This window comes from Mobula hypostoma, chromosome 3, assembly GCF_963921235.1.
Source record: "Mobula hypostoma chromosome 3, sMobHyp1.1, whole genome shotgun sequence".
Lineage (NCBI taxonomy): Eukaryota > Metazoa > Chordata > Chondrichthyes > Myliobatiformes > Myliobatidae > Mobula > Mobula hypostoma.
In genome coordinates this window covers 190,980,952-191,007,669 of record NC_086099.1, presented here as the reverse complement: position 1 = coordinate 191,007,669, position 26,718 = coordinate 190,980,952, and the positions used below count along the sequence as shown (strand labels likewise).

Below are 26,718 nucleotides of genomic sequence, written 5' to 3'. Positions count from 1 at the left end.
AGCGTCAAGGACAGCATCCATCCTGCTGTCTTAAAATTATTGAACATTCCCCTAGTAAGAGAATATGGACTGTTCACCTCAATATACCTTGTCATGGTCTTTCACTGCACTTTCTCTATAACTGTAACACTTCATTTTACATTGTGTTATTACTTTCCCTTGTACTACCTCAAAGCACTGTTACAATGAAATCTGTATGGGTGGCTTGCAAAGTGAATTTCTCACTGTATCTCAGTACATGTGACAATAAAAAACCATTTTACCTTGTCCTTGTTTCAGTGAATTATTACAAATTCTACCATGTTGTTTGAAAATAGCCTATTTGCCTAAATGGGGATATTGGCGAAACCCAATTTCCCTCGGGATCAATAAAGTATGTCTGTCTGTCTATCTATCTATCTATCGTCAGTGTCCTCTGACATGAAGTTGGATGCTTAGTATTTAAAAGATCTGCCTTTCCTTACTTTTGAGGTTTGGCTGACTTCAACAATTTTTTTTTAGGGAACTGGATATCTAAATTTAAAAAAATATCATTTTCTCCTCTTGATGTCCATTGTGTCAGTGGAATTCCAACTCTGCTTTCTGTCTGTCATGCTGTCAGAGAGGGATAACTTTGAGTTGCTTAATCTTTGAATTCAAAGATTCAAAAAACTTTATTGTCATTCTAGCCATACATCAGCTCTGCAGGACAGAATGAGAGCGTTTCTCAGGGGCAGTGCAATCATAACATAACAAATGCAACACTAAATAATAAACATAACAATAAATAATAAACGTAATAAATAATAAACATAACAATAAATAGTAAAACACAACAGCCACATGTCAGTTAAAATCAGTTATAAGTGTCCAGTGCAAGTTAAAAGTGTCCAAAGCAGAGTCAGGTGGAGCAACTATTTAGCAGTCTGACTGCCTGTGGGAGGAAGCTGTTTAGTAGCCTTGTGGTTTTAGTTTTGATGCTCCTGTAATGTTTGCCTGATGGCAGAAGAACAAATAGTTCATGGAGAGGGTGTGAGGGGTCTTTAATGATGTACTGTGTCTTCTGGAGGCATCGACTCTGAAAGAGGTCTTGGGCAGAAGGCAGGGAGACCCCAATAACCTTCTCTGCTCCCCTAACCACCCTCTGCAAGGCTTTTTTGTCGACAGCACTGCAGCTGGAGTACCAGGTTGTGATGCAAAAGGTCAGCACACTCTCAACCACGCCTCTGTAGAATGTAGTTAAGATGTTAGTGGGGAGTGATGCTTGTTTAAGCTTCCTCAGAAAGTGCAATCTCTGCTGGGCCCGTTTCACAATCCCAGTGGTGTTCCTGGACCAGGTGAGATTGTCCAAGATCTGCACCCCAAGGAACTTGATGTTTTCCACTCTCTCCACTGTGGAGCCGCTGATGCTCAGTCTGAGACCGTCTGAAATCGAAGATCATCTCCTTGGTTTTGGTGACATTAAGCATCAAGTTGTTATCCCTGCACCAGCTGTCTAGGTGTTTAACTTCCTCCCTGTACATAGTTTCATCATTTTTGCTGATGAGCCCCACCACTGTGGTATCATCTGCATAGATGACACCACAGCCCTTAGATTCCATAGCCTTTGGTTTTGCAGTATCATGTACAATTTTGTAAGGTCACATGCTGCTTTGAACTGCCTTGTCTGCATTTTGGGCAAAATGTTTTTTTGTCAGAATTTTGTTGGCAGTAACGTTCCAGCTAAAACAGGTTCTTTATAAAGCTGACCTTGGATTTGGCTTGACAAGAATTTGAAGCACTGTTGCTGGCAGGGAAAGCTCTGTTGGCAGCAGACAAAAAGCTTTGCAGTATTTGGTGCTGCTAATGAATCAATGAAATTAAGATAAAGCTGTTGAATGGGATCCTCTGTTTTTGGCAGGTAATTGACATTAAGGATGTCCGTTGTATCACAAATGTTATATTGTTTTAGGTTTGTGTTGTAGTAGAGAAGCTATTAAACTGAATAGAATTTTTGTGAGTGCAATACACAGAACATTTTTGAAGGGCTTTCAAGTCAATTAAGGTTTTTTAATTAGAAGTTTCAGGTTTGCTTTCAAAAAAGCAGAATGCAAAGTCATGAAGAATGGTAAATAAGTAAATAGATTCAAATTGGAAATATAAAGACTGTTTAAAAATGACAGTGCTTACTTGTGTTGAGTGCCAAGGTTTTATTACACAGTGATTAAAATCCTTTTGATTAATCTGTTCTGCTGTGCCTCATGTGAGGAATATTTTCTATACCTGTAACTGTCTTTCTTTTTGATATTTTTATTACTTGCGTAGATGAATACAAAATGCATACTTTATACTTTATTGTCGCCAAACAATTGGTACTGGAACGTACAATCTTCACAGCGATATTTGATTCTGCGCTTCACACTCCCTGGATTACAAATATTAAATATTAAAAATTAAAAATAGTTAAAATTAGTAAATATTAAAAATTTAAATTATAAATCATAAATAGAAAATAAAAAAATGGGAAGTAAGGTAGGGCAAAAAAACCGAGAGGCAGGTCCGGATATTTGGAGGATATGGCCCAGATCCGGGTCAGGATCCGTTCAGCAGTCTTACCACAGTTTGAAAGAAGCTGTTCCCAAATCTGGCCGTACGAGTCTTCAAGCTCCTGAGCCTTCTCCCAGAGGGAAGAGGGGCGAAAAGTGTGTTGGCTGGGTGGGTCGTGTCCTTGATTATCCTGGCAGCACTGCTGCAACAGCGTGCGGTGTAAAGTGAGTCCACGGACGGAAGATTGGTTTGTGTCATGTGCTGCGCCGTATTCACGATCTTCTGCAGCTTCTTTCGGTCTTGGACAGGACAACTTCCATACCAGGTTGTGATGCACCCCAGAAGAATGCTGTCTACGGTGCATCTATAAAAATTATTAAGGTTTTTAGGGGACAGGCCAAATTCCTTTAGTTTTCTCAGGAGGTAAAGACGCTAGTGGGCCTTCTTGGCAGTGAATTCTGCTTGGTTGGACCAAGTCAGGTCATTTGTGATATTGACCCAGAGGAATTTAAAGCTTTTGACCTGTTCCACTTGCGCGCCACCGCACGGTCCGCTTCTCCTTCTGAAGTCAACAACCAATTCCTTCGACTTGCTGACGTTGAGGGATAGGTTATTGATGTTATGATATTATGGAAACAGAAACAAGATTGAAATGCCCCATAACTATGTATAGTAAATTAACCATAATATTGAAAAGGTATATTTTATTCTAATCTAAAGCAAAATCTAAAGCAAAATCAAAATCCCATAAAACAAAAAAAAAAGGAAAAAAATGCTGTTTGGTTAAAAGAAAAGGAAAAAAAATCTCTGGCATATAGTCGTAAATTCAAACATATAATAGCCATCATCATTGCTGAACAAATCAAAAATTGTGAAAGTAGTTCCAAAAAGGTCCCCATAATGTGAAAATATCTTGTCTAGATATAGAAATAGAACACCTAATCTTCTCTCGATTTAAACATGACATAATATCAGTCAACCCATGGGCATGAGTGGGCAGAGCGGCATCTTCCCATTTAAGCAACAAAACTTTTCTGGTTAAAAGAGAAGTAAAAGCCAAGATATGCAAATCATTCGGCTTAAGAGTAAAATCATTACCTCCAACAATGCCAAACAAGGCAGTCAGAGGGTTGGATTTAAAGTTTACTTTAAAAAGCTCAGAAAGTTGGAAATACTTCCTTCCAAAATTTATCAAGCCACGGGCAGGACCAAAACATATGAATTAGAGAGGCCTCTTCGACATTACATCTATTACAGTATGGAGAAAAATCTGAGTAAAAATGAGAGAGCTTATCTTTAGTCATTTAGGTTCTATGAACCACGTTAAATTGTAAGAGAGTGATGCGCACATAACGAAGAGTTGTGAACAAGTTTAAAAATTTCATTCCAAGTATCCTCATCAATTGAAATCTGTAGGTCTTGTTCTCAGAGGTTTTTAATTTTGTCTAACGGAATGTTTCTCATTGCCAACAACATACTATAGATATTAGAAATAGATCCACTGTGAAAAGGTTTTAAAGTAAAAATTGTATCAGTTAAATTCTTATCTGGACATTTAGGAAATGTATGAAGTTGAGAACGCAAGAAGTCTCTAATTTGTAAATATCTAAAAAAGTGAGCTTTACGAAGATTATATTTAATGGATAGTTGATCAAATGAGGAAAGACTATCTCCTACAAACAGATCCTGAAAACATTTAATACCTAGTCTATTCCACTCTTTAAAAAATACATCAGTCAAAGAAGGTTTAAAAAAAATTAGAAAAAATGGGACTAGAGAGTGAAAAACTAAATAACCCAAAGAATTTTCATAATCTTCATAAGAGTGAACTTTTTCCCTTGAATAATTTGGTATCAGTCAACTCTGACCTTCCTTTTAAAATTGTAAGAAATCAATTTACTTATTTGGGTAGAACAATTACTAGGAATTATAAATTTCTTTTTAAAGAAAACTTTATCACTCTTTTGGAGTATGTTAAGAAGGTACTTTCATATTGGTCTCCCCTTTCTTTGTCGCTGATTGGATGTATTAATTCTATTAAAATGAATATTTTGCCTAAATTTTATACTTATTCCAAGCCCTACCTATTTTTATTCCTAAATCCTTTTTTAACTCTTTTAGCTTCGATTATTACCTTCTTACTTACGGAAGAATAAAACCCTCCGATTAAACAAGGTTCATCTTTAGAAAAGTTTAAAAAAAAAAATGGGGGATTAGCCCTACCCAATTTTAAGTTTTACTACTGGGCAGTCAACATATGCTACCTTATGTTTTGGTTATACTACATTAATCGTGAAGACTGTCCGGTTTGGGTTTCTTCAGAAGCTAATTCTGTTAATAAATTTTCTATTATTTCTCTTCTTGGTTCTTCAATTCCTCTATCCTTAAGTAATTTAACTGGTAATTATGTAGTTAAACATTCTTTGAGGACTTGGTTACAATTTAGAAAGTTCTTTGAGTTACCTGTAACTATCACTTAAGTATACTACGTCTTTAAAAACAATGTCATGTTTGAATTTCTGTAATTTCTTCGGCTCTTCAACTTTTCGACCACACTTTGACTCAGACTCACTATCACAGCCATATATCCTTCCTTGGAACATGCCTCCGTCGCCAACTTACTCCAGTTGGCTTTAGGATTCGTTTCCAAGCCTCTCAATTTGGACCTTCTGAGGATCCCAGGTACTCACATTTTATTGACTCTGCCTCTCGCCGCTTCTCCCGTCAAGCTCTGAAGGCGACTGTCTCCGCCATGAGGAGGTACTTGGTGTCCCTATCCCAGACCCTTCCACACCTTCGGGACACTTTCTTCGCCGTCTGTAATGGTCCTACCTGTTATTTCATCTTCCGTCGGATTCACGCCTGCAATCGCAGTTTTTTTGACTTTGTCATGTTAGGCAAAGATCGCAAGATCCTACACCTACGGACTCCAGAGCCTGCTGACCATAAAACTAGCAGGCATGAACTTCAGATTGCAGCCCCTGCCATTGATCTCACCGGCTCCAACACCCCACGGCATATTCAAAACCCGGACTCCAGCAACGACCATGGAGACATTCAAAGTGATTGCGCAACCACCAACTGCGACTCCAGCCTTGAACTCCAGGCCGGGTCTTTATGTGCTACTGTTGTGACTCCCGTCTCCCCTTCCCCCACCACCACTCTGCAACCCCCTCTCCCTCAGATCCCACCATCAACTCCTGGGCCCTCAGAGTCTCCATCTTCCTCTCACCCCAACCCTCCCCTCTCCATTGACACCCCCAGCCTCCCCCCTCCCCCCTCTGATCCCAGCTCTCATCCATGCCGGGTCTTTACTATCCCCTCCGACCTTCAACTGTCGGAGGCAGAACGCTCTGTCCTCAGTAAGGGCCTCACCTTTGTCCCCCTTCGCCCACACCTCAGCGAGTTCTGTGTTCGCCATGATGCGGAACTTTTCTTTCTCTGTCTCCGAGCCCACTTCTTTGGCAAGGACTCTTCCACCCCCACCGATGACCCCTTCTCCCGTCTTCAACCGTCCTCTTCTTCATGGACACCCCGGTCTGGTCTTCTGCCTGCTCTGGATCTCTTTATTGCTAACTGCAGACGGGACATCAACCGTCTCGACTTCACCGCACCTTGTCCCCATTCCAACCTCACTCCTTTGGAACGCTCTGCTCTCCACTCCCTCCGCACTAATCCTAACCTTATTATTAAACCCGCCGATAAGGGGGGGTGCTGTTGTAGTCTGGCGTACTGACCTCTACCTTGCCGAGGCACAGCAACAACTCGCGGATACCTCTTCTTATTTACCCCTCGATCGTGACCCCACCAAGGAGCACCAGGCCATTGTCTCCCACACCATCACCGACTTTATCCGCTCAGGGGACCTCCCATCCACTGCTACCAACCTTATAGTTCCCACACCTCGCACTTCCCGTTTCTAACTCCTACCCAAGATCCACAAACCCACCTGTCCTGGCCGACCTATTGTCTCAGCTTGCTCCTGCCCCACCGAACTCGTTTCTGCATACCTCGACACGGTTTTATCCCCCCTTGTTCAATCCCTTCCGACCTATGTTTGTGACACTTCTCACGCTCTTAAACTTTTCGATGATTTTAGGTTCCCTGGCCCCCATCACTTTATTTTCACCATGGATGTCCAGTCCCTATATACTTCCATCACCCATCAGGAAGGTCTCAAAGCTCTACGCTTCTTTCTGGATTCCAGACCTAATCAGTTCCCCTCTACCACCACTCTGCTCCGTCTAGCGGAATTAGTCCTTACCCTTAATAATTTCTCCTTTGGCTCCTCCCACTTCCTCCAAACTAAAGGTGTAGCTATGGGCACCTGTATGGGTCCTAGCTATGCCTGCCTTTTTGTTGGCTTTGTGGAACAATCTATGTTCCATGCCTATTCTGGTATCTGTCCCCCACTTTTCCTTCGCTACATCGACGACTGCATTGGCACTGCTTCCTGCACGCATGCAGAGCTCGTTGACTTTATTAACTTTGCCTCCAACTTGCACCCTGCCCTCAAGTTTACCTGGTTCATTTCCGACACCTCCCTCCCCTTTCTAGATCTTTCTGTCTCTGTCTCTGGAGACAGCTTATCCACTGATGTCTACTATAAGCCTACTGACTCTCACAGCTATCTGGACTATTCCTCTTCTCACCCTGTCTCTTGCAAAAACGCCATCCCCTTCTCGCAATTCCTCCGTCTCCGCCGCATCTGCTCTCAGGATGAGGCTTTTCATTCTAGGACGAGGGAGATGTCTTCCTTTTTTAAAGAAAGGGGCTTCCCTTCCTCCACTATCAACTCTGCTCTTAAATGCATCTCCCCCATTTCACGTACATCTGCTCTCACTCCATCCTCCCGCCACCCCACTAGGAATGGGGTTCCCCTGGTCCTCGCCTACCACCCCACCAGCCTCCGGGTCCAACATATTATTCTCCGTAACTTCCGCCACCTCCAACGGGATCCCACCACTAAGCACATCTTTCCCTCCCCCCCTCTCTCTGCATTCCGCAGGGATCGCTCCCTACACAACTCCCTTGTCCATTCGTCCCCCCCATCCCTCCCCACTGATCTCCCTCCTGGCACTTATCCGTGTAAACGGAACAAATGCTACACATGCCCTTACACTTCCTCCCTTACCACCATTCAGGGCCCCAAACAGTCCTTCCAGGTGAGGCAACACGTCACCTGTGAGTTGGCTGGGGTGATATACTGCGTCCGGTGCTCCCGATGTGGCCTTTTATATATTGGCGAGACCCGACGCAGACTGGGAGACCGCTTTGCTGAACATCTACGCTCTGTCCGCCAGAGAAAGCAGGATCTCCCAGTGGCCACACATTTTAATTCCACATCCCATTCCCATTCTGACATGTCTATCCACGGCTTCCTCTACTGTAAAGATGAAGCCACACTCAGGTTGGAGGAACAACACCTTATATTCCGTCTGGGTAGCCTCCAACCTGATGGCATGAACATCGACTTCTCTAACTTCCGCTAATGCCCCACCTCCCCCTCGTACCCCATCTGTTACTTATTTTTATACAGACATTCTTTCTCTCACTCTCCTTTTTCTCCCTCTGTCCCTCTGAATGTACCCCTTGCCCATCCTCTGGGTCCCCCCCCGCAATCTTTCTTCCCGGACCTCCTGTCCCATGATCCTCTCTTATCCCTTTTGCCTATCACCTGTCCAGCTCTTGGCTCCATCCCTCCCCCTCCTGTCTTCTCCTATCATTTTGGATCTCCCCCTCCCCCTCCAACTTTCAAATCCCTACTCACTCTTCCTTCAGTTAGTCCTGACGAAGGGTCTCAGCCTGAAACGTCGACTGCACCTCTTCCTAGAGATGCTGCCTGGCCTGCTGCGTTCACCAGCAACTTTTATGTGTGTTGCTCATGTTTGAATATTCAGTGTTGGGGGAGGGTGGAATTAAACGATTATTTATACTATTTAAAGTAGTACTGATATTTAGTACTTTCATTATTTTAGAGATACTGTGCATTAAAATATTCTCCTTTCACAAGGCTGCTCTCCTTGATTCCATTGTACCATATTTACTCACTTGATTATTTTATTCGGGAAACTTGTATTTTCAGTATCTAATTTTCAAAAAGTGATCTTATCAATGCTCTGTTTGAAATTAGCTCTGAACTGCTGTTGAGGCACCTTGGTCATCTTGATAGTGGTTTCTGTGTCTACTGTTGTGCTATAGTGGAGAGCTGATTATGTTGTGCTATTGCTCTGTCCGTAGTGCTGTTGAGTTTAAACCACATTTCTGGCTGTTCCAAGCCAGGTGTGTGTCATGTTCTTGGATTAACCCATGTAGATTTTGGGTAGGCTTTGAGATAATCTAGCTGTTGTAGTACAAGAGAGCCTCTAAACCTATGATGCTACAGCTGGAGCTGTGACTTACTAGTAACTCAAAGCCTTGACCCAGCTTCTCTAAATTGCAACTTAAGGAATTTAGTTATGGTTGTCAGTGTCAATGGAGACTTTTTTGCTCTGCCTCATGTTTTTCTTGAATCAGCCATCGAGGATAGATGTTGACAGCTAATCATGAGGCATTCCATTCAGCTAACGGACTGAGTATTTGGCTTTGTTTTCATTGTCCATAATTTGAAGTTCTGTCAGGACTCTTAATATTTTGGTTCCCAGTAATTCCAAACAAGTATTCAGTCTTAAGTGTTTGGAGTATGTGACTCGACTTTCAGTCACAGCGTTTTGATCAAGCCTACTTGGTGTTCAAGGTCAACAGCTTTGAAAATATCTGTTAAGGCAAGTGATTTGGTAAGTATCCTAATAATTTAAATGCACTTGGTATTTTAGAGCATTTTAAATGACTTGCTTGAGAATTAAACAGTTATACATAGTTGATGCAGTTGTCATTTTATTTCTGTAGACAGGTTGGTTCAATTATAAAATTACATTGATTCATGCATCACATGTAGGTTACTGAAGCTGCAAAGCATTGAGAAATCAACTCAAATTGACAATGTTCTTCATCATTTTTTCCTTGGGGCAGCACTTAATCTCAATGTGCTGCATTGCTGTTAACGAAACATCTTGATATATTTGTGAAATACATCGATAATTTGAAAAATTCTGTTATGTAAACAAAGCATATCAATGATTTTAAAAATGTTTCTCTCTCTAAAAATTGGTTATTTTACTTTGCTGGTATTAACCAACAGATTGCATTGGAAACTTATTAAGTCTGGTATTTTCAGAAAGAAATGTCACTAAGTACTGCATAGGATATGGCATGTTCGTAGCACCCATGGAAAGTTGATAGTTCAGGTTGATACTCTTAAAATGGTTATATAAGGATCTGGAGATTTGCTGTGCCACTTTTCAACTATAAGGGATTTTTATTGGCCTTCCAACAGGCAGAGCAATGGAAAAGTTCTCGTGAAGTAAAAGGCACAATGAATTAAGATTTTATTTAATTTGACATGAAAGTAATTACAGCAAAGAAATGTGGAAAAATACTGGAATGTCATCAATAACTATTTTTATTTTAAACAGATTTGAACTATTTGAGGAATTTTTTTTTGTTATGGGAAGTTGCAAAGCAGTAATTGTATCTTGGTGTGCTATCTAAGTTTCTCACCTGCAACCAAGTGTAACATTTCAGTATTGCCTTTTACAGCAGGACTTATTATTTCTGGATTGTAAGAAGGTTGCTAGAGTTTAATTCAGATGTGTGAGATTTGCACTATGGGAAGACACAAGCATGGGACTTTGTATGACAGTGAATGATAAGGCCCTAAGGAGTAACAGAGAAATCTAGGAGTCAAAGGACTTGGTTTCCTGCAAGTGAGGCCTCATTGAGGGGTCACTGGTGGAAAAGGTGAGCAGCTTCAAGTTTCAGGGTGTTAACACCTCAGCGGACCTATCCAGGACCTAGCACATTAATGTGGTCAAGAAGAAGGTATGCAAGTGGTTCTACTTAATTCTGATTTTGAGGAAATTTGGTATGCCACCAAAGCCTTTTGTAGATGTACTGTGGAGAGCATTCTGACTGATTGCATCACAGCCTGGCTTTGAGGTTCTAGTGCTTTGGATCACAAGAAGTTGCAGAGGGCAGTGGACACAGCTAGTCATGAGCACAACCTTTTACCATCACAGACATCTTCAAGAGGCGTACTCAAGGGCAGCAGCATCGAACACTAAGGATCCTTGCTCTCTTTACTACCCTCAAGGCAGAGGTACAGAAGCCTGAAGACCTACACTCAATGATTCAGAAACAGTTTCCTTCTGTATTCAGATTTTTGAGCAGTCATTAAACCCGTGACTACCTCCTCGTTATTCCTCCTTTTGTACTCTGTTTTGTAATTAATAGTAGTTTTGTCTTGGCACTGTATTGCACCCAGAAAACAGCTGATTTCCCATTATATAGTAAACCTGATTATGATTCATTTGTCATTCTGAAATACTCAAGTAAACAATGGCATTTTAGCTATTGAAATTTCTGCTACTTTTGTTCTTAAGAATGTAAAAACTTAATGTATTTAAAATTCAGGGTATTCTGTTGAGGGTTTCTAGAGAATACCAGCTTGTTTTGATGACTGAAAGTTTTTTTTCTCAACCAGCTTCAGCATCTCCAATGACTCCATTCACAGTCACAACAGCAATCAAGAAAGAATTTTTTTAGGCATATCAATCTCCTGCTTGGATTTTTTCAAATAACAATTAAAAAAAATCCAAGCAGGAGATAGATAAACTTAAAATCGGAGCCATCTGTGTAAAGCAATGGAATAATTAATTTAAGCATTGATGCATTTTTTTAAAATAAGCAGACAGTTCTGCAAGCACTTCGCAGATCAGGGAGCATCAATAGGGAGTTGACCTTTTGGGTCAAGTGGCCTTCAAGTTGGAAAAGTGCAAGGACAAGTAAAAGAAGTGAAGTGTTTTTTATTGCTTGTGGGGGAAGGTGAGAGAACAGTGTGAGAAATCACAGACCAAATTTGTTCGGGTAATGCATTTTTTAAAATTGTCAAGTTTTAAAAATGAAACAAATTGAAGCAAGAAATAAGCCATTTCCATGCAGACAAAAAAAGAGACCCATCTGAATTTGTTAAATAGAGTCTTGATGGCTGCAATCTTGTGTCCCCTTTCAAATGCCAAGTTACTTTTTTCACATGATTGTGCTTGACAGTTAGTTACGTGTACTGCAGATTTATGAATGAAACATAAAATTAGTGACAGCATTTGTCTTGATATCAACCAGATGACCCTGGAAAGGCAATAGTCATAGGTTCCAGGTTTGTAATGCACTATTTTTAGGAAATTAAATGCAACGGTTTCAAAGTTTAACCTGAAACTGACTATCTTGAAATTGTGGTGGAAAAAGAAGTAGTCAGCGTTGTTTTATTAAGACTTCTGTTTCCAGGTACCAAATGTAATCAGTTATTTTGATGTAGTGTTATAATTTAGGCTCTAGCAATAAGTGGCTCAAAATATTTCTTCATTTCCCTTCAGGGCTGATATTAAGGCAGAAGCTTGGAATCCAGAAGAAGCTTGCTTGTTCTTCATCTCAAAGTTTATATATTCTGTGGTGTTTCATCCACATTATCAGGTACAGTATCTACCATTGTAACTTGCATTAAGTGGTGACTTAATTGAAGTAGTTGCTGTTTATACTTTGTCTGAAAAACACAATTAAAATATGAGCTATTTATAAACATGAGATTCTGCACATGTTGGAAATCCAGAGTTCTGCATACAAAACATTGGAGGAACAGCTGGTCAGGCAGCATCTAGGGAAAGGAATAAACAGTTGACATTTTAGGCTGAGATCTTTCAGGGCAGGAAAGGACGGGGGGGCGCGGGTAAGGCAGTATAAAAAGTTGGGGGAGGGGAAGGAATGCAAGTTAGAATGTGAAGGATGAAGCAAGCTGGGTCGGAAAGCTAAAGGGTTGGAGAAGAAGAAATCTGATGAGAGTAGACCATTGGAGAAAGGGAAAAAGGAGGGGCACGATGGGGAGGTGACATGCAGATGAGAAGTCATAAGAAGCCAGTGGGTAATGGAAAAAGGTGGGGGGTGGAGGGAAAAATAAATTACTGGAAGAAGAAATCGATATTCATGCCATCAGGTTGGAGGCCACCTAGATGAGATGTGAGGTGTTGCTCCTCCATCCTGAGAGTGGCCTCATTATGGCAATAGAGGAGGCCATGGAGCAATGTGTCGGAAGGGGGTTGGGGATAGGAATTAAAATGGTTAGCCACAATGTGACGGTATTTTCTTTCCTCAGTCTTTGTAGAATAATGATTTTTTAAAAAAAATTCCTGTGGTTTAGTGTTTTGGTTAGCACACATAGCCCTGAATCTATAATGGCTTAAACTCAGTGAGTAACTTGTCCATATTATTTAGTGAGCATTGAGATTTGGCTGAGGGATCCTTTGTGTGCTTTATGTGGAATATTGTCTTATGATGTTGAGTCATAGTCTTGCAGCATAGTAATGCATCATTCAGCCCACTGCGTCCACATTGATTATGTCCATACACTTTTATCTCATTGCCTATGTAAGGGGGTTTTGTCTCTTATGTTACTGCGTAGGCTCATTAAAATGGCTTCTTTGTTATGTTATACTTGGGAATGCTTCTCTGTTATGTTAAACGCTAAGTTTTTGCGCTAGCAGCTTGTTTGGTTTAGAGTGTGATAAGAATATGTTACGAACCAATTGGGATAGTTATGCTTTTGGTGTATTTAAAGATGCTGTATGCGCGGGGTTTTGGGGCAGAAGGCGAGAGAGAGAGACAGAGGATGGACCAGGTGCTGTGAGTCCGCTAACGGGGTTGGACCCCGAGGAGGGCGTTCGGCGAGGAGAGGAGATGGAGACGGACTCGTGTGGAGCGTCTGGTCGACCACTGTTGTTGGTCCCAGGCAGCCAGTCGAGGTGGTCCGAGGGGTCGCAGGGTGAAGAAGAAGGGTCCTGAGCTCCAACTGTTTGTGCACAAAGAGATTGAACTTTGATAAGTGTGGCGCCTTTTATTTTACTTTTATATTTTCTTCTCTATTAATTATATAGTTCCAGTAATATCTATAAACTGTAAGTCATTTAATTGTATCTGGTGTATTGTCTGTTATTTAGGCGGGGTGGGGTACATCACACAGCATCCACACAAACTAATTACCCAGTTTGGCGGGGCCGAGGGCTGTTTCCCCAGCCAACAGCGAACTGAGCGACCCTGGGGGTGGCCGGGGGGCTACACCTATATTAAGTCTGAATCCTTCTATTATATGGGCTATTCAAGTACCTGTATAAATGCCCCTTCAGGGTATTGATTTCATCTGATTCTTCCTCCTCCTCCTTAAGCAGCAAATTCCAGATATCAATTGCTCCATGTAGTTTAGAAAAACAACTTATCCCCCAGGTTCTTTCCTCTCAAGTTCCATTGTTGCATCCCTGTTTTGAATTATAATGCCCTGGTTCGCATCTTTACTATTATACTATTAGCAGTTCTGTAAGAGCAGTCTATCGTTGAAGATGAAGGGCGATGAATATGTGCCATCCAATTAGGATGGTGGAACTGGGGGAGGGTTTTTTGGTGAGGGACACGAAGGTTGGTCTTGGGGCTTTAGTTTGGAGGGAGGTGAAGAGAGAAGACGCTGGGGAGAACCGGTTGTAGGATGCGACACAGTGAGAGACCTGTTTGTTTGAGATGGATTGCGAGTGATATTTGGAAGGTGGTGTATGCTTTCGTGCAGACTGAGGACCCAGCGCATGAGTGACAGAGAAGTTCAAGATGAGACCCAACTTGTGCACATTTGACTGTTTAATTATAATGGGCCCTTTTTGTTTTTTCTTTCTTTACTTTACTAACCCTTTAGTTAAGTAAGTTTCATAAATAATTCTATTCGTTATATGCAGTGTGCTGTCTCTTATTTCTTGGCACTGAGTTGTAACAGGGTGGTAAATTACACAACATCCACATAAACCAGGGTTTGGGGTGGGAGAGCCGTCTCAATCTCACAGGTCTGGTGGGACAGGAGTGTGTCTTTCCTAGACCTGCACAGCCAAGGAAACCAGTGGTGTTTCATTTGTCGGGTCCTGTCGGGGATCAATTTCGGTGGATGCTGTGTGATTTCCCTGAGCATTGATTGGCTGGCTTGTGTGGTTAAGCTGGTGTTAAAACTGTTGTCTGGTAAAGTGATTAAGGTATGTGGTTATAGACACTGCAGGGATTTGCCCTGCGGAGCAAGGGGGAAGGATTGGTCTGATGTAGAAGGTCTAATGAAGGGTAAGCATTCTGAGTTAGTAGCAGCCCCTACCTCCCAAATAAATGAAAAAATGCCCAGGATCAAAGTCCCTGCTCTCATAGGCTCAGCATGTTCTCGGGAATGAAGCCCACCCCTAAAGGTGAAGAGGAGTGTGAGACTTCGGCAGAGCAGACCTCTCAGATGCTGGATGAGTGGCGGTGCTCTGATGACGTAAAGAGTTGGGATTGGTAGAGAGTTTGAAGGGGCCAGCTGCTGATGTAGTGAGATCCTTAAAGACACAGAGCCCCTTTGCTATCTCTGTTGGCGACATGCAAGCACTAGAAAATGCTTTTGGTGTGACGGGAACCCCAATGGAGTTTATGACGCGGTTTTAGAACATGTTTCAGGAGAAGGGGGAATAAACTTTCCGCCTACGTTTTTCGGCTAGAGAGGTAGCTGAGATGCTTGCGGCATTGGGGGGGGGTGGTCGTTCAAACGGCTGAAGTGAATCGACTGAGAATGGACCAAGTGGTGAAAGGTGCCCAGTCACAGAACCTCATCGCTTGGGGTCTCCACATGTCCTGTAAGAGCTCCCAACCCCCCCCACCCCCAAGTTTGTTGAGCTGATTGGAGAGATAAGAGGGGAGGAGAATGTGAAGGAGGTAAGGGACACCTTCGTCAGCAGGGTACTGTCCTTGGTAGTGGTCCCCTTGGCTGAGGTGACCACTGATAACCCACCCTGGGGAGTGGTGAAAGAGCTTGTGGCAGAGTTGAGGGCCTAGGTGTCCCGGTTGTTATTGGTGGGTGTGACCAACCAGTACAATAAAGTTGACAGGAAATTGGACCCCAAAGGGGAAGGACTAAGCAGAGGGCTGCTAGTGAACAGGGTCCCGCGAGAAGGGAAGCAGCAGTTATTGTCTGTTATAACTGTGGTTAAGAGGGACACTTCAGGCAGGAGTGTGAAGGATGGGGGAAAACCCTCAGAGTAAGCCCCCCGGATGGCTAAGTGGAGAGACCCAGTGAGGGAATGGCCAGGTGTCCTGGGGGCACACATTCGCAGCAATGTATCAAGGAACACCCTAAAGCAATAAACCTGAAGGCTTAGTGGGGCCAAGCTCCGGTGTAATGCTACAGATTAAGGGTATTTATGCTAGAGCCATACTTCACATCGGCTCTCAGGTTGCTCTGCTGTACTGTTCGTTTTACAACCAGTATTTGACGCATTTACCATTGACACCACTCAGTGTGCTAGAGATCTAGGGTCTTAGGACAGGTGATTATCCTTATGATGGCTACTTGTCATTGAAGCTGGAGTTTTTGGAGGCAGATGTGGGAATAGCTGAGGAGCTTGATATGTTAGTGTTGGTTTGCCCAGACCCGGTCGAGAGGGGCAAAGCTTTAATTCTTGTGGGGATGAATACTCGAATTGTGAGGAGGCTAGTGGGAGCCTGCAAGGAGAAAGTTGGAGAGAACTTTCTGAAAATATTATCCATTCACCCTTTGCTTTTGAGCAAGTGATGATGAGCATAAACAAGGGACTGTGTGGTACATCTAGTCCAAACCGGTCATGTTATGGCCTGGGGATGTAGCGAGAGTGATGGGGAACCCCAAATTTCCCAGAACGCCTGATGCAGAGTCCCTCTTGGTGGATGCTCCAGAGGACCACGAGGAAGACTCGTGCTTACCTGCTGGGGACCTGGTGAGGGCTGAACTGCAGAAGCCCTCGGTTGTACGGGTCAACAGGATGACAGTGATTGTCAGGAACACTTTGGAGCGGGAGGTCACCCTCAAGTGGGGGATGCCAGTGGCTCACTTCTTTCCAGTGACAGTAATGTCTAGTGTCCCTGTGAGGCAAGCTGGGGAGAAAGTCTCTTGACTGCTGAGTCATTCAACTTTGGGGACTCACTGGTACCTGGAGGTTAGAAGAAAAGATTGATAGAGAAGATGCTGAAGCTGGAAGATGTCTTCACTACTGATGGGTTTGATGTGGGTTGGTCCAAGAACACTCACTACACCATCCGGGTGACAAAGGACGTCCGTTCAGAGAAAGGTCGTGGCGACTGCCGCCTACAGTGATGGAGGACGTTCGGCAGCATCTGTGGAAGTTGAAAGAAGCTGGGATCATCATGGAGTCCAGAATTCCTTGTATGCCTCCAATAGTGGTGTCCAGGAAGAAGAGTGGGAAGGTACGGATGTGTGTGGACTATCAGAGTCTGAAGAAGCGTGCCGTCCCTGACCAGTACACGGTCCCTAGAATTGAGGACGCACTGACCTGTCTTAGTGGTGTGAAGTCGTTCAGTGTGCTGGACTTGAGGAGTAGGTATTATCAGATCCCCATGAATGAGGCTGACAAAGAGAGGATGGCATTCGTATGTCCACTGGGATTCTTCCAGTCTCAAAGGATGCCTCGGCATATTGGGAGCCCCTGCGTGTCATGAGAAATTGGTGGACGATATGAACTTGTTTGCGGTATTGGTTTGCCTGGATGACCTCAGTGTTCGAGTCCACCTTGAAAGAACATGAAGTGGGGCTACTGAAGGTGCTGGGCTGCTTGAAAGCTGAAGGGTTAAAACTTTTCCTGGACCAGTGCCAGTTCTGCAGGACGTGTGTCAACTATGTTGGGCATATAGTCCTACAGAATGGAGTAGCTACGATCTGTCCAAGATAGAGGTGGTGACCACATGGCCAAGGGCACAGACTGTGAGTGCCTTGTGCTCATTCCTTGGATTCTGTGGGTACTATTGGAGGTTCGTGAAGGATTACTCTAAAGTGAGTCACCCTTTAAATCAGCTTCTGTGCGGTTATCGTCCCTTGGGGAAGAAAGGGAGAACAAAAAAGGAGAGGTTGGTAAAGGTTATGTTAGCCCTTGGAGCATTTTGGAGTGAGATGTGATACGAAATGTGAAAATGCCTTTCAGTTGCTGAAGGGGCTACTGATGAAAGCGCCTGTGCTGGCTTTTGCAGACCCCCGGTTGCCATATGTATTGTATACAGATCCCAGCAGAGAGGGCTCAGAGTGAATCCTGTATTAGAGTCAGGGCACAGAGTTGAGACCTGTGGCATTTGTCAGCTGGAGTCTGTCACCCTTTGAGTGAAACTACCTCACGCTCAGATTGGAGTTCCTGGCATTGAAATAGGCTGTGGTGAATAAGCTAAGTGACTATCTATATGGTACAAAGTTTGAGATGAGGACGGACAACAACCCATTAACTTGTATCCTGACCTTGGCGAAATTGGATGCCACAGACCATTGTGGTTGGTGGTGTTGTCTGCCTATAATTTCAGCCTGAAGTACCCGCCTGGGAGTTGGAACGTTGATGCCGATGTGTTGTCCCAACGTGCACATAAAGGGCTGGACGGGGACGGAGAATGGGAGAGCATTCCTCTCCCTGGAGTCAAAGCCATGTGCCAGTTTTCCATCACAGGGAAGGCAGAGGAAAGGCAAGGGCAGGATTAAGCGGTAGCTTCTGATGACTCCATTCCACAAGCTTACTGCAACCTGACTGCCCTGAAGTTGCCATAATTGAGCCCTGGGGAAGTGCAGCGAGATGACCCGTGTATTGGTACTGTTTGCTCAGTGGTTGTGAAAGGGGATATGGCCCAAGCAGACAAGATGAAATGCTCTGTGGGGTCTCTACTATTGAGAGAATTGGAAGATTGGAGTTGAGGAACCAGATCATATACCGGGTCATGTCGCTTCCAGACTGGCCTCGGCATTCCCAGCTGGTTCTGCCTAAGAAGTATCGGAGGATTGTGTTGAAGTCACTTCATGATGATTCTGGCCGCTTGGCGGTTGACAAGACCCGTGGATTGCTCAGAGATTGGTTCTACTGGCTCCGAATGAAGCCAGAGGTTGAAGAGTACTGCAAGTCATGCATTCGATGTACTTGGAGGAAGACGCTGACTATGAGGGTTGCTCTGCTGTCCTGCTTGCAGCGAGTAGAGCCACGTGACCTGGTATGTATGGATTTCCTGTCAATAGAGCCAGATGCAAGCAACGTGGCGAATGTCTTGGTCATTACGGATGACTACACCAGATGTGTGCAAGCCTTCCCTACCAAGCATCAGAGGGTGTCCACTGTGGCCAAAGTGTTATGGGAGAAATATTTAATTTATTATGGCCTCTCCAGGTGAGACATAGTGATCAGGGATGGGATTTCGAGAGTAGGCTCATAAATTAGTTACTGAGCATGCTTGGAGTTAAGATGTTGAGAACTACTCCTTGTCACCCGCCCGAGAGATTCAATCAGACTTTGCTAGACCTGGTCGGTTGGAGATCAGCAAAAAGAACAAGTGGAGTCAACATACTGGACATCTGGTCCACTGCTACAACTGTACACAGAATGAAACTACCGAGTACTCGCCATATTATCTGATGTTTGGGCATGAGGCGAGGTTGCCCACTGACCTCTGTTTTGGGACTGGCGAGGAAGATCTACCAGTGAAAACTTAGCTGAAGTATGAGTCTGATATGAGAGGAGCTGAAAGAGGTTTATGAATTAGCTGAGGTCTCGGCAACCAAGGAGAATCAAGGAAATAGGAGATATGATCAGAAGGTTAGGTTCTCCCAACTCATGCCTGGAGACACAGTCCTCAAAGAATTTGGGGCTACCTGGGAAGCATAAGGTGGCTGACGGCTGGGCGGTTGCGCCCTATTTGGTGGAGAGTCAGATGCCAAACGTACCTGTTTTGCAGGTGAAACCAGAGGATGGGAATGGGCCTGTCAAGATTCTCCATCAGAACCACCTTCTTCCTCTGGGACAAGAGGTACGTGTTGACCCAGAGCCTGTCCTGGACCCTACACCTAGTAAGAGGACTCTGTGGTGAGATGGGGAGACTGAAGGGCCAGTGGCAGGGAGGATTAGACCGACCCCCACACCTGAATGGGATATGGACTCGGAGGATGAGGTAATAGGGGTGTGGTATACACTGCCTTTCGCTAACTCCCCACTAATTGAGGAAGTGATTCCCAACCCTGCTCATGCTGAGGCAGGTGAAATGGGGAGAACTAGCAGTGGACAGGCAGGTTTGCAGCTGGACCGTGAAATGGTGCTGGGCTCTGAAGTAACTGGGAATGAAGCTGAGCGCAGAAGGCATGATTAATAGATTGGGGGAGGCCTCGTCATGTAGACCAGAAGTATCCTAAGCAGTGTCTGAAACTGAAGAAGGAGATGATGGGATAAGGAGGTCTCAAAGAGTCAGGAGACTCCCAGATACGCTGGCCTATATAGCATCGGGGTAACAGGGTGTTATGACCAATGCTCCCTCTAATTTTTAGCAGTGTGACAATAATTTTTAGCAGTGTGACAAAAATCTTGTGCAAATGTTTTTTCCTGTGACAAAAGTATGTGCGCATTGAATGCACGCATGGCACAGTTTATGTAGGTTTACAAAATATTTTACATAAAACTGCACAGAATAACAACAAAATAACATGCATGTTTAAGTCAGTTATTTTTTTCTATCTCCTGTCTTTGGCATTTACCCATTCTTTGTAAACTCTATCTAGACTAATAGAACTTCCATCCAATTGATAGCTTTAGATTCTCATTAACATATCCAAATGACATTCACCTGGTTTCTCAGCTTGTTTTTGAGTTGGTTCATTAGGCTAAAACCTCGTTCACAGTCCTCACTGGACGCAAGAAAGGATCCCCCAATGTCCATCAACTGGGCAAGGTCGCAAAACTGTTCATTTTGAAGTACCAATGCCACCATTTGAGCAAAGTTTGAAATCAGTTTGGATTTAATTTTTTCTTGCACGGAAAATTTGAAATCATTAAACTGTCTAACTATTACAGTATTTTCAGCTAGAACATCATGATATTTTAGACATAAGGCATTAACTTGTTCATCGCCAAATGTGAAGTCATAATCTGCAATTGCGGAGAAATCAAAAGCTGACCATTCTTGTACCTCATCTTCAGGAAACCTTTCTTCTAAATGAACACAAAGACTATTTATAAAAGTCAACAGTGAACTTGAATCTACTGTGACGTTTTCTTCACGTTGTTGGCTTAGCAAAACTTTAACTTTGTCACTCCATGAAGCATCGTCTCCCAGATACTGCTTTCTTATCTTGTTAATTTTGCCTCACGCAAAATGGAGTGAATCAATCGGTGTCACGCCACTCTTTTGCAGAATCTTGCACAGTGCAGCCAGTTCATCAAAGATATCACTTAAAACCTGTAAAGCTACTTTGTATGTGATGTTTATCAATTTCTTGTGACAGTATTTAGCCACAGGGTCATTTGACTGATCTTTTTCAATAAGAACTTAGTAAGCCATCTACAGGATTTGAAACATATCTTTGTGAACTTTATGATATGAACACTGTCCGCCAAAGATGGCTGCCGCTGTGATGCATCTATGCAAACTGGAACAGGAAAGGCGAGGTGACGTTAGTTAGTGACATGTATTGTGGTATTTGAAAAACCAACTTGCTAGTTAACAGAAACATTTAGCTAAAATATTATTTTCAATAAGTATAATTATTAATTACTACATTATCTTAGGTAACTAACCTTTTATGCGCACATTAATTTCTTTTGTGCGCTGGTTGAAAAATGTGTGTGTGCACGCACACGCGCACAGCTTAGAGGGAACATACGTTGTGACTCTACCCCTAGTGAGATACAGTATGTAATGGATTGGAGGTTCTGAACATCACAAAGTTCCTTGGAAAATGGTGTTATTAATGACGGGTAACAAATTATTTCAAAGTCATGAGGACATGTCTATTTGTGGTGGGGAGAGAGTGTAATGCCCTGGTTCACATCTTTACTGTTATGCTGGAGGTATTTCATTTAGCAGTTCTGTAAGAGCAGTCTGTTCTGCTTTCAGCCTGTTTGGGTTATTGTTGAAGATGAAGGATGATGAGGAATATGTGCCATCCAATTAGGATGGTGGAACTAGGGGAGGGTTTTTGGTGAGGGACAGTAAGGTTGGTCTTGAGGCTTTTGTTCGGCAGGAGATGAAGAGAGAAGATGCTGGGGAAACCAGTTGTAGGATATGACCCGGTGGGAGACCTGTTTGTTTGAGATGGATTGTGAGCGATATTTGGAAGGTGGTGTGTGCTTCCATGCAGACCGAGGGACCAGTGCATTAGTTACAGAAAAGTTCAAGATAAACCCCAACTTGTGCACATTTGACTATCTAATTATAATAGGCCCTCTTTGTTTTTATTTCCTTTACTAACCCTTTAGTTAAGTAAGTTTCATAAATATAATTCTATTCATTGTATGCAGTGTGCTGTCTGTTATTTCTTGGCACTGAGTTGTAACAGGGTAGTAAATTATACAACATTCACATAAACCCGGGTTTGGGGTGGGAGAACCGTCTCAGTCTCATGGGTTTGGTGGGACTGTAGTCTGTCTTCCCTAGGCCTGCGCAGCCAAGGAAACCAATGGGGTTTCATTAGTTTTACTATTGGAGTGGTGAGCTTGTATGCCTTCACCATCTGATCCACTTTCAAGGAATCATGGATTTGAACACCAAGGTCCGTATACTCATCAAAATACAATTTACTATTTATGTTTCAGTCCTATTTGACCTTGCAAAATACATCGCCTTACACTTGTTGAGATGAGATTCCATCTGTCAGAGATCTTCACAACTTTGCATCTGATCGAAATCCTGATGTAGATTCGGGCAACTTTCTCAGTTCTTCCCGGCACCTCCAATTTACGCTAATCACACCAGCTCACTGCCTACGGTGTATGTACATGCAAGTTGATGTATAAACAGCAAATATCAATCCCTGTTGTACTACCATCAATAACACTTATGCCATTCCACACCCACACTTTAAGTCTGATTACCTGGCTGTACTTCTACTTCCTGAATATAGGCAGAGACTGAAGTTTGTAACACTAGTAGAGGGGACCAAGAAGATATGGGCAAGGGAAGCACAGGAGCACTTACAGGGCTGCATTGAGTTGGTTGACTGGACAATATTTAGGGATTTGTCTTTGAATCTGAACAAATGCACCTTAGTTATCATTGACCATAAAAACCTGTGTAGGTGAGTGTGCCTGCAAGAACTTAACGTATATATCTGAATCAAAAGCTGTGGATGACTCGGGAGATTCGTAGTCTGCTGAGGTCTGGATCTATGGCATACAAGTCTGGTGATCAGGGATTATACGAAGAGGCCAGGTACATCTTATGGGGGTGCATCTCAAGAGGAAAACAACTATTCCAATTGAGGTTGGAGGTAGAATCGGGTGCACGCCAATTCTGACTGGGCTTGCAGGCCATTATCTCCTAGAAAACAAAACCTAACATCTTGAATGTTAGTGATATTTCACTCCCAGATGAGCTCAACACCTTTTTATGCAGGCTTTGAAAGGGAGAATAAAACTACGGCTGTGAGGGTTCCTGTAGCATCTGGGAACCCTGTCATCCCTGTCTCGGAGGCTGCAGTTAGGGCGTCTTTCAAGAGGGTGGACCCTCCCAAGGAGACAAGCCCCGATTGTGTACCTAGTATAGCTCTGAAAACCTTTGCCAGTCTACTGGTGGGTGTGTTCAAAGACACTTCCAATCTCTCATTGCTACAGTTGGAAGTTTCTGTCTGCTTCAAAAGAGCAACAATTATACTAGTGCCCAAGAAGAGCAGGGTTAGCTGCCTTATGACTATCGTCCGGTAGATCTCTCATTTACAATGATGAAATGCTTTGAGAGGTTGATTATGGCTCGAATCAACCCCCGTCTCAGCAAGAATCTGGACACACTGCAATTTGCTGATCACCACAATAGGTCTACAGTGGACATGGGCTCATTGGATCACCTGGAACTGTACAAAGTACCTATGTCAGGCTTCTGTTTATTGACTACAGCTCAGCATTTAACACAATTGCTTCTGCAATTCTGATCAAAAAGCTCCAAATCCTGGGCCTATGTACCTCCCTTTGCCATTGGATCCTTAACTTCCTCACTGGAAGACCCCAATCTGTGCAGATAGATTAGCAAAATAACATCTCCACCTTGTTGATAATCAGCGCATGCACACCTCAGTAATGTGTGCTTAGTCAACTGCTCTACTCTCTCCATCCATGACTGTGTGGCTAGGCACAGCTTATATGCCATCTATAAATTTGCTGATGACACCACTATTGGTAGAATTTCATATGGTGATGAGAAGATGTACGGGGGTGAGATAGGTCAGCTGGTTGAGTGGTGTCATAGCAACAACCTTGCACTCAATGTCAGTAAGACCAAATAATTGTGGACTTCAGAAAGAGTAAGATGAGAGAACACACACCAGTCCTTATCAAGGGATCAGAAGTGGAAAGGGTGAGCAATTTCATGTTCCTGGGCTCAATGTGTCGATGCAGTTACAAAGAAGGCACACCAATGGCTATACTTCATTAGGAGTTTGAGGAGGTTTGATATGTCGCTTAAGAGATTTGCAACTTCTATAGATATACTATGGAGAGCATTCTAACTGACAACACCACCGTTTAGTATGCGGGGTGGCACTGTGCAGGATCAAAATAAGCTGCAGAAAATTGTAAGCTCAGTTAGCTCCCTCATTGGCAGTAGGCTCTCCAGCATCCAGTACATCTTCAAGGAGTGATGCCTCAGAAATTGGCATGCATTATGAAGGACCTCATTACCTTGGACATGCCCTCTTCTCATTATTACCAGCAGGGAGGAGGTACCAGAGCCTGAAGGCACACACTTAACAATTCATGAACAGCTTCTTCCCCTCTGCTATCAGATTCCTGAATGGCTATTGAACCAATGAACACTTCCTAACTACTTATTCTTTGTTTCTCTTTGCACTACTTATTTAATATAACTTTAAAAATGTATATATTTCCTGTAATTTAGTTTTTATTACATTTTGGAGACAGTCAGCTTCGTATTAGAAGGTACAGAAAGTTTCTAGACATAAGCCATGTGAGGAAGGACAAGATACTCAGCAGAGGGCTTTTGTCAGTATTGTAGGAAGAGGTTGCTGCCTGAATGTCATGATCAAGAATGTAATTAAGCAGGAAACCAGAACTCTTTCAGAACACTTAAATGCAATAGTTTGCAACTGATTCAAAATTTCTTGTGCTCAATTAACATTTCTTTCCCCATACCATGGAAATTTTAGAATTTGAAACAGAATATTGCTTTCTGTTGCAGTGTATGTAAAACTGCAGAAAATCCTTTATGCAGTGTATTCTTCAAAGGAATATACTGCCCTCTGCTGTTTTCTTTCCAGTAAACACCTCAGTGACTAGTAAAATCAAACACAAGTGATCTATCTCGCAAATGGTGGAAGTAGAGAGGAGCACGTACAAAGTGCTAGAGGAACTCAGCATGCCATGCAATATCTATGGTGAGGAATAAGTATTCGTCATTTCAGGTCAAGACTAGATGTTTTCATCTGAAGCAGAGTCAGAATCCTTTATTATCGCCAAGTATGTGGACACATACAGGGAACTTGATGTCAGTTTCCCTGAGCTCTCGCTGTACAGAATCAAAAAGCAAACAAAACAATAGTGCAAATAATCGTGAACTATATACAATGAGGTATACCTGTGTATCTACAGATGGACTTGGTTTACAATAGACTAAAATTCAAGTGTTCATAAGACTGGCATACGGAAAGAAACTGTTCTTGTACCTATTTGTAAACAACAGGAATTCTGCAGATGCTGGAAATTCAAGCAACATACATCAAAGTTGCTGGTGAACGCAGCAGGCCAAGCAGCATCTATAGGAAGAGGCGCAGTCGACGTTTCAGGCCGAGACCCTTCGTCAGGACTAACTGAAGGAAGAGTGAGTAAGGGATTTGAAAGCTGGAGGGGGAGGGGGAGATGCAAAATGATAGGAGAAGACAGGAGGGGGAGGGATAGAGCCGAGAGCTGGACAGGTGATAGGCAAAAGGGGATACGAGAGGATCATGGGACAGGAGACCTAGGGAGAAAGACGGGGGGGGGTGACCCAGAGGATGGGCAAGAGGTATATTCAGAGGGACAGAGGGAGAAAAAGGAGAGTGAGAGAAAGAATGTGTGCATAAAAATGAGTAACAGCTGGGGTACGAGGGGGAGGTGGGGCCTAGCGGAAGTTAGAGAAGTCAATGTTCATGCCATCAGGTTGGAGGCTACCCAGACGGAATATAAGGTGTTGTTCCTCCAACCTGAGTGTGGCTTCATCTTTACAGTAGAGGAGGCCGTGGATAGACATGTCAGAATGGGAATGGGATGTGGAATTAAAATGTGTGGCCACTGGGAGATCCTGCTTTCTCTGGCGGACAGAGCGTAGATATTCAGCAAAGCGGTCTCCCAGTCTGCGTCGGGTCTCACCAATATATAAAAGGCCACATCGGGAGCACCGGACGCAGTATATCACCCCAGTCGACTCACAGGTGAAGTGATGCCTCACCTGGAAGGACTGTTTGGGGCCCTGAATGGTGGTAAGGGAGGAAGTGTAAGGGCATGTGTAGCACTTGTTCCGCTTACATGGATAAGTGCCAGGAGGGAGATCAGTGGGGAGGGATGGGGGGGACGAATGGATAAGGGAGTTGTGTAGGGAGCAATCCCTGCGGAATGCAGAGAGGGGGGGGAGGGAAAGATGTGCTTAGTGGTGGGATCCCGTTGGAGGTGGCGGAAGTTACGGAGAATAATATGTTGGACCCGGAGGCTGGTGGGGTGGTAGGTGAGGACCAGGGGAACCCTATTCCTAGTGGGGTGGTGGGAGGATGGAGTGAGAGCAGATGTACGTGAAATGGAGGAGATGCGTTATCTCCCTCCTGGCACTTATCCATGTAAGCGGAACAAGTGCTACACATGCCCTTACACTTCCTCCCTTACCACCATTCAGGGCCCCAAACAGTCCTTCCAGGTGAGGCATCACTTCACCTGTGAGTCGACTGGGGTGATATACTGCGTCCGGTGCTCCCGATGTGGCCTTTTATATATTGGTGAGACCCGACGCAGACTGGGAGACCGCTTTGCTGAACATCTACGCTCTGTCCGCCAGAGAAAGCAGGATCTCCCAGTGGCCACACATTTTAATTCCACATCC

The 26,718-nt window shown here is 43.6% G+C and overlaps 1 protein-coding gene across 5 annotated transcripts in view; it reads left to right on the top strand.

Moving 5' to 3' along the window:
• The window catches only part of mpp7a (MAGUK p55 scaffold protein 7a), a 526,318-nt gene that overhangs the window by 111,639 nt on the left and 387,961 nt on the right, over window positions 1-26,718 (top strand). For all 5 annotated transcript variants that reach the window (XM_063044292.1, XM_063044293.1, XM_063044295.1 and 2 more), the window contains exon 2: window positions 11,976-12,072. The gene's annotated coding sequence lies outside the window, so the exon portion shown is untranslated. The remainder of the gene's footprint in view (window positions 1-11,975; window positions 12,073-26,718) is intronic.